This window comes from Callospermophilus lateralis, chromosome 13, assembly GCF_048772815.1.
Source record: "Callospermophilus lateralis isolate mCalLat2 chromosome 13, mCalLat2.hap1, whole genome shotgun sequence".
Taxonomy (NCBI): domain Eukaryota; kingdom Metazoa; phylum Chordata; class Mammalia; order Rodentia; family Sciuridae; genus Callospermophilus; species Callospermophilus lateralis.
Window position 1 is genome coordinate 93737785 of NC_135317.1, and position 9194 is coordinate 93746978.

The window sequence follows — 9194 nt, forward strand, 5'->3', positions numbered from 1 at the left end:
CAGGCATGAACCACCATGCCTGGAATCTGATCAGCTATTTTTTTTTTTTTTTAAGAGAGAGAGAGAGAAGAGAAAGAGAGAGAAGAGAAAGAGAGAGAGAGAGAGAGAGAGAGAGAGAGAGAGAGAGAGAGAGAATTTTTTAATATTTATTTTTCAGTTTTCAGTGGACACAACATCTTTATTTTATTTTTTATGTGGTGCTGAGGATCGAACCCAGTGCCCCGCGCATGGCAGGCAAGCGTGTTACTGCTTGATCCATATCCCCAGCTCCCCCCCCAAAAAAAAAACTAGAGCCTACTAAAAAACTGTTGAATCTTTTGTTCAACTATTTGGAAAATATTTTTAAAAACCCTATAAATTGTTTTGTGAATTTCCAACTCAATGTTATGAATTAAACACATTTAAATAATACTTAAATATACACAATACAGTAAATCAAAGTGCTTCACAAGTTATCTAGAGCCCTACTAGACTGTCAAAGAAAAACTTATTTATGACACTAGTTAATAATAATATTAAGGATTTTATGGAATGTCTACTATGGTGGGGTTCTGCAGTAGGGGAGAAAAATCAGGCTTAAGCCAAATATAATAAGAGAAAGTGGGGATTTATAGCCAAGCAGCAGTGCTGGTGCAGATGGCTAGAAAATCACTAAAAAGAAGCATGACAGTGAAGCCAGTATTCTGGCTAAACCAATCTAACAGGATTCTTCCTGAAGTCAGGCCAGGGTAATTAGGTTATTACCCAAAGGATGGTGGAGGATAAGATTTTGAGTGATGAGATATCAAGGCGGGAGATTATGCAACTAAGAAAGCCTTTTAGGTGTGTGTGGTAGGGGGCTGATTTAGGCAATATCAGAACCCCAGTTTCTGGTTCCTGAGGCCTCTGTTGCATGACTTTGGATGACACAATGATCTATCAAAAGGTCTTCAGGAAGACATATGTATACAGTAAACTGACAGGACTAAGCTAAGATCAACAGTCAACCTGCCTGGGAGCGTCCCACTCAAGTGGAGTGAGTGAGTGGGGTCTAAAGTCCAAGTCTTCAAAGTGGGCTACCTGTAACCCTTGACCTTCTAGGAATTCACAGTCGCAGACAGCTGACAGAATGGACTCTACTGGAGAGAAAGCTGCAGGGGTCTCCGGTTCCCTTTCCCACATCTCCTTTCTTATGCAGAGGCCCTAAAGTCACTTTACAAAAGAAAGCAAAAGCAAAGCCCCACTGGGAACTTACACTTTCCAGGTGCTTGCTCCAGGGATTAACACCTCCAGGCCACCAGGGAATGCATACCATTTCTTGCCACTTCTCTCTCACTCTCTATCTGACTCTCTCAAATTCAGAATTGAGGTTGCACAGACGTGAATGCAACCACATTTATTAACAATGTAAAAAAAAAATTAAAATGAGGTCAGCCTCTTCCTGACAGAAAAAGTCAGTCTAATTTGACCAGATATTTTGCTCACTTTCTTTATAAACAATGTCTGACGGAAATGAGGCAAATCTGTAACTATGATTTGGGGGAAAAGGTATTCAGAACATACAAGTCATATCAAATAGATCCTTTGTATAACATGTTCAAATGTCGACTTAAAAATGTGCAAACAGATTCAAGTCTCATAAAAATCTTTAAATCTTGGGCTGGGGTTGTGGCATAGTGGTAGAACGCTGGCCTAGCATGGGCAAGGCCCTGGGTTCCATCCTTAGCACCACATAAAATAAATTAATTAATTAAAGATATTGTGCCCAACTACAACTAAAAGTAAATATTCAAAAAAAAATCTTTAAATCTTATGAGGCCCAAAAGTTTGAAGACCACTGGTCTAAGTAACTTAACGTAAGAACAGGTCTATGTAGCTTCTGTACATGATTTGATGACACACACAGGTAACACTTATGTTAAAATGTCTAGAACACATCAAGTAAGAAATCCCTTTCTTCACTGTCTCTTCTTCCAGCCTCCCCCTTTCCAATCAAGCGTTTGAGAAAATTGAGGCCCAGGAAAGCGGAACTGTCAAAGGTTCTAAGGGAGTATCTGGTCAACAAAGGAACACAGATACTTCCATTTCTGTCTCTACTCAGTTCTCCTAACATCAAATTCAGAATTTCAGCCAGAGACTAGACACTACAGCAAACAGACGTTGGAGAAGGACATTATATTTTCCTCTTTATATTTTTTTATGTCATTTGACTGAGAAAGAAGTGGCTCTGGTTTGGGCAGCCAACTGCATGAAGTAACTGTTCTTGACCCACCAGGGACATCACTTCTCTTGGAGAGCTACTCACCTACCCACAGGACCAGTGTGGGCTGGGATTTGTCTGGATGCCTTCTGGTAAGCAAGGACACATTCCTCTTTTCCCTTTATTTCTAGTGAAGTCTCCCTGCTTTTGGTAGTGTCATGCATTTCAGGGATTTTAGGGATCCCAGCGGGTAACAAGGACACCAATTGCTAAAGAAAGAAAATTCCTAATTCTTGATATTTAGAATTTCATTAAGGACTTACAGTCCTGCTTGGTAGAGAATAGGCAATAACATGAAATCATTGTATTCAGGAATTATGAACTAGGCTGCAATAGAAATTATCGTAGAGGTTCCATATAAAATTTGAAGACTTAGACTTCATGTGCTAAAAGACGTTTGTAGACTTGTCAAGGACTCCTTTCAGTGGAGTTTAGTGTACTACATTTCTGTAAAGTTCACATTTCTAACCTAATTGACCAGAGCTCCCTTGTGCACTGGTTTCTTCTAGACTCACAAGGTTAGACATACTCTGAGTGACTTGACAATATCTTCTGAATTGTTTTTGCTAAAATCTGAATTTCTCAAATTGTTTATTTCTGGCCCAATCCAGCTCACTAGCATAAGGTAGTGAGCTCACATACCTCCAAGTTTAACTCAGAAAGGGGATGGAAAGTACATAGATGGTGTTATGGTTTGGATTTCAGTTCCCTAAAAGTTCATTTATGAGACAGTGCAAGAAAGTTTGGAGGAGAAATGATTGGGTTATGAGAGTCTTAACCCAATCAGTGACTCAATCCCCTGATAGGATTAACTGAGTGGTAATTTAAGATGGATGGGGCATGGCTGGAGGAGGTGGGTCCCTGGGGGTGTGCCTTTGGGGTATATATTTTGCTCTAGAGTAGAATCTCTGCTCCCTGATCATCATGTGAGCTGCTTCTCTCTGCCACACTCTTGGACCATGATTTTCAGCCTCACCTCCTTGAGCCCCAAGGAATAGAGCCTCTACAATTGTTCTGGTTGTTCTTTTAGTCACAGCAGCAAAAAAAAAAGGTGTGTTGGGGGGGACTAAAACAGGTGGAAAGCTTCACTCACACATTCCCCACCTAAGGCAGACATTGGTCATCATTCATCCCACTTGTTGCATTGAATCCACATTCAGTGTCAGCTCTTCTCAACCCAATGTTCTAACCCACACAATCAACTAATTAAAATCAACCTCTGCACTGAAATCTTTTTGCAAGCCCAGGATTAGATTAAATCAGTAGAAAATCAACTTCTTGAGAAATTTTTTTCTAATTGGTGCACAATAATTATACAGAATAGTAGCTTTCATTGTGGAGTACACATACGTGCACATAACTTACTTTGATAAATTTCATTTTGCAGTTCATCTGTAAGATCTTGCCCCCCGCCTCCTACTTCCTCCTGACCTCCTTTCTCTACCCTACTGGTCTGTCTTCTATTTTCATAATGTCTCTCTCTCTCTTTTTTTTCTTTTATTTTTCTATAGCTTTCATATATGAGGGAAAAACATACAACCCTTGACTTTCTAAGTCTGGCTTATTTTGGTTAACATGATGTTCACCAGTCTCACCCATTTTCATGCAAATGAAGTAGTTTTGTTCTTCTTTATGGCTGAATAAAACTGTGTTGTGTATATATACCATATTTTCTTTATCCATTCATCTGTTGATGAACATTTGTTTTTTCATTCTTTGAATATTCTGGATACTAATCCTCTGCCAGAAGAGTAGCTGCAAAGACTTTCTCCCATTCTCTAAGCACTATCTTCATGCTGTTGATTGCTCCTTTTGCTGTGCTGAAGGTTTTTTTGTGCAGTGCCATCTTATTTATTGATTGTTAGCATTAGTCCCTGAGCTCCAGGAGTCTGAGGAAGTCACTGTGTGCACCTATATGTCGAACTGTTTCCCCTATATTTTCTCTTCTAGCACTTGAAAAATTTCTGTCTTATTCCAGTGTCCAATGTTTTTTACCCTTTTTGAGTTGACTTTTGAGAGATAGGGGCCTAATGTTAATCTTTTACATATTTGTGTGTGTGTATTTGTGTACCTGGGATTGAACTCAGAGACACTTGACCACTGAGCCACATCCCCAGCCCTATTTTTTGTATTTTATTTAGAGACAGGGTCTCACTGAGTTGCTTAGCACCTCGTTTTTGCTGAGGCTATCTTTGAACTCACCATCCTCCTGCCTCAGCCTCCTGAGCTTCTAGAATTACAGGCGTGCGCACCCAACGGCTGTTTTTTAATCTGGGGATGGGAGTGTGATTCTGGTGAGAGCTGCTGGCCATCACTGATAGCCAGTGAAAAGTATATTGTAAATGGCCTTTGGGTCTTGGGTACACACACACACACACACACACACACACACACACACACACCACAGAATAAAGCAAATTAAAATTTAAAAATTGAGAGAGAAAAAAGACAAACAAAGGAAAACTGCAGAAGATTTCTAATTTCCCACTCAGAAATTCCAAAGAGTCCTTATCAACTGGCACTGCGTCTCCACTAACTAAAACCGCTGGGAGGTGCCAGGACTCTCTCCCATGCTGACTCACTTTGCAGAATCTGAGCATTTTTCCTGCTCAGATTGTGCATTTGTTGGACAGTGGAGTCTGTTTTTGTTAAACTCTCTGGAAAACTTTCTTTCAGGTTGTTGGAGGGAAGTTCCTCCTCCCCACAGCACTTCTGTAGTCCATTGCTTTTATTAATTCGTTCTATTATTAAAGCTGATGTTTCTGGGTTTTACTTGGTTACTTATTCTCTGAGTTGCCTTCTGGTGCTTTCCCACATCCTGCCTACCTTACCATGCCACCACAGAACTGGCACAATGGCTCTACTCAATCTTTGAGGGCTGTTAAGAGACCATCTTATTTATGGTCTCTTAATGTCATGTTCCCAATAGTAACAGTGTTTTTGAAAATATTTTTTAGTTGTCAATGGACCTTTATTTTATTTATTTATATGCCATGCTGAGAATCAGATCCAGTGCTTCACACATGCTAGGCAAGCACTCTACCACTAAGCCCCAGCCCCAGTAACAGTCTTTAAATAGCTCCAAAATTTCATCTCTCTTTGTTTAAACTACACATTAGAATTCTAATTTATCTATGAGTTTGACTTGTATCAGGAAATAATTCATGTGGAGGGATAGGAACAATTTACCTACTCTCTGTTTTCTCTTAAGTCTCTTTGGAATGAAGATACCTGTGCCTGCCTCATTTTTTTTAAATATATATATTCCAGGAATTGAACCCAGGTGTGCTTAAGCCACTGAGTCATATCCCCAGCACTTTTTATTTTGAAACAGGGTCTTGTTAAGTTGCTAGGGCCTCACTAAGTTGCTGAGACTGACTTTGAACTTGTGATCCTTCTGCCCCAGCCTCTCAAGCCACTGGGATCATAGGCATACACCACCATGCCCAGCCCAATTTTTCTACTATGGCTGGGTTGGTAGTGTAGCCTGTAATCCCAGCTACTTGGGAGGCTGAGGCAAGAGGATCACAAGTTTGGGGGCAGCCTGGCAATTTAGCAAGACCCTTTCTCAAAAAAAAAAAAAAAAAAAAAAATGTAAAGGGCTGGGGATGTAGCTCAGTGGTAGAGTCCTCTAGATCTAATCCCTAGTGCCATGGGAAATTAAAAAAAAAAGGAAAGGGTAAAAATTATATTAAGTTGGCTTTTAGGATCTTAGTTTTAGTTTAAGGCAGGCATTATATATGCTTATATTTTATCTGACTTATCCATCTTTAAAGGTTTAAAATATAATTTTTGCCTGGTTAGTATTAAATAGTGATTTATTTCAGAACTGTAAGATTACTCACATATAATGAATAAACACTTTGGAAAAGTAATTCAGAATCTTAAGTGCTTTTTAAGATTTTAGAACCTGAGGGAAGAATCTTAGAGTTAGTAACAATCAACATTTTCCCAGAAGAAAACATGAGTTCCTTCTATAAAAAAGATCCTGTGATCAATTAAGTTTTAAACCCTGAATCTGATTTCCCACTCAGCTATTCCCAGGATACATTACCATGCTAAAGGTCAAAATGTCCCACAATAAATAGATAGGTCTAGTCAGTTCTGCCTACTTTGGTAAATAAACAAATAGTTGTATTCATTTCATTCTTTAGATGATGGTACAAACTACAGAATACTAAAACTAAAAGTGTTTAAAAATCCAGATGTATTCCCATCTACCTTTAGCTTAAATCTATAAATGATCCACTTTTTATGTTAAGCCTGTGATTAAAATATGTAACTAAACCAGACAAGGTGCGACACGCCTGTAATCCCAGCGATTTTGGAGGCTGAGGTAGGAGAATCTCAAGTTTGTATCCAACCTCAGCAATTGTGCAAGACCCTCAGCAGATTACCTATACCTTGTCTCCAAACAAAAAGTTAAAAAGGACTGGGGGCATGGTTCAGTGGTAAAACACTCCTGGGTTCATATCACTTACCTCAAACTGAAGTGTTCTCTTTGTGACAATTGTCTGACATACCTAAAAAACGATGATGAAAGGCCAGATCAGCTCAGTATCCATGAAACGCTTACCTCTAGCTTCTCTATAACAAGGCCAAAATGTAAAAGGTATTGAAGAAAGTCAATAAAACAAGGACTCAAAGGAGTAGAGTGTTTGGGCCTTTTTCACCCCTCCCTATAGTGGAAAGAAGCATATAACATCCCAACTTCTCTCAGAAAGGTATATCTTTATGAAGGGGAGACAGGTACCTCACTTCCCAGTGCAAGAGTCATTTATCAAATGGAAAAATTTTAAAAATAAATAAATAAAAAGATCAGAGTGCGGAAGCTCTGGGTGAGGGTGTGCCAGTAGAGATAGGGTGGTCAGGAAGGCACTGCTGATAAGGCAACATCTGAGCTGAGGACTAAAAGTGAGGGAGCATGTGTGCTGATAGCTGGGGCAGGGCTGGGTTTGGTTTTGTTTTTGGTGTGGGCATTAAACCCAGGTCCTTGCGCAGGAACAATAAACCTAAAGGCCTTTGGTGGGAACATGTTTGACATGCTCTGGGATGGAGAAGAGGCCAATGAAGATGGGAAGAGGTGAGCAGGAGGTAAGTGGCAGAATTAAGGGGAGAGGAAGGAGTTGCTACTTATCACCATGGAATAAGGAGCAAAGTAACTGAGAAAAATCACACCCTGTGCCTACTATGGGGGCCTGAGCCTTGGGTCCAGCCTGAACTGGGAAGTAGCGCACAATGGGAAACCCTGAATTCTATGTGAGATAGACATTTTGATTTAGACTGAACTGTAATTTTTTTTTTTTTTTTTTTGATACCAGGGATTGAACTCAGGACACTCTACTGCTGAACCACATCCCCAGCTCTATATTTTTGTATTTTATTTAGAAACAGGGTCTCACTGAGTTACTTAGTGCCTTGCTTTTCCTGAGGCTGGTTTCGAACTTGCCATCTTCCTGCCTCAGCCTCCTGGGTTTCTGGGATTATAGGTCTGTGCCACCACATCCAGCTGTACTTGTCTTTAAATACCTGAAGGTAAGCATTAAATACCCCAAAGACCAAAAAGCTATGGGGCTTGTTTGCAAGGTTATTTACAGGGTAGGAATGAAGGCTAGAGAAAAATAAACCTACTCCCCATTTGTACCCCCACAGGTTATCCCTTTCAATAAACTGTTTATTTCCTTAAATAGTTAAAAACTTTACAACCCATCTGTGAACTTAATTTTTAATTCAGTAAACTGTTTTACACACACATTAACAGACACTTGGCAATATTTGCTGTATTAGTATTAGTAGATTGATAAGTCAGTTGGTAGAATAAAAACATTGTGGCACTAGATCAATGGTTAAATTAGAGAGAGCTGAAGTAGGACTTAACCTTCTAAATTGTATAATTCAACATTTGAGGTTTTATACCTTACATATGATCTCCTGACCTTTAATCAGAGTCACCTACAAAATAACTCACTGTGTACTTGTTAAACAGAATCAATAAGCAGACTATAGCATAGAAACTGTTGCTGCTTACTAGCTTTCAATGTGCAGTATGGGATTTAGAAAATATGACAGTGCTTTATTATAAAATGAAATAAACGGAACAGGGACAGAATAACACAGAGAAGTAACACTTTTAAAAAATAAATCACTACATGCGCTATTTCTGTTTCCATATTAAGTAAAATGATAGTTTATTTCTTTTGCACATAGAAGAAGTCTAGAACCTGATAGACCAGGGCAGGTGTGGCAGATCAAAGGTCACTGGGGGCAAGACTCTTTCTATGGTACTGTTCTTGTCATCTTTGGTGCATTACCTCATGATTCAAAGTAGTAATCTGAATTTGACCCATCACATCTATATCTTGTTCAGCAGGACAAAAAAGATGGCATTCTGGAGGACACTTCTCTTAAGTCCTCATGTGATGCTTTAGTTTATCAAAACTAGCTACAAGGAGCCTAAGCATGGTAGCATATACCTGTAATCCCAGGGACTTGGGAGACTGAAGCAAGAGGCTCTCAAGTTCCAGGGATAGCTTCACCAACTTAGAAAGACCCTAAGCAACTTAGTGAGACACTGTTTCAAAATAAAATAATAAAATTGGGATAGGGATGTAATTCAGTGGTAGAAAGTCTGGGAACCTTAGTATTGTATTTCTATGGGGGAAAGGAAAATGAATGGAAGTCAGAGGCAACTAGCTGTTTCTGCCTCACCTTGTTTTTGCTAGAGATCTGTTCATGGAGTTAAGTTGATACTGTTTGTCAGGAGGACTACTTGGACTGGGGGTGTAGCTCAGTTGGTAGAGTGCTTGTCTTGCATGTATAAGGCCCTGAGTTCAATCCCCAGCACCACACACACACACACACATTACTTAATTTCTTATTTCTACATATCAATTTGGTGTGTTTATAGATCTATTTACTCTACTTCTGATTACCCTTACTAGCTACTTGTACCAGC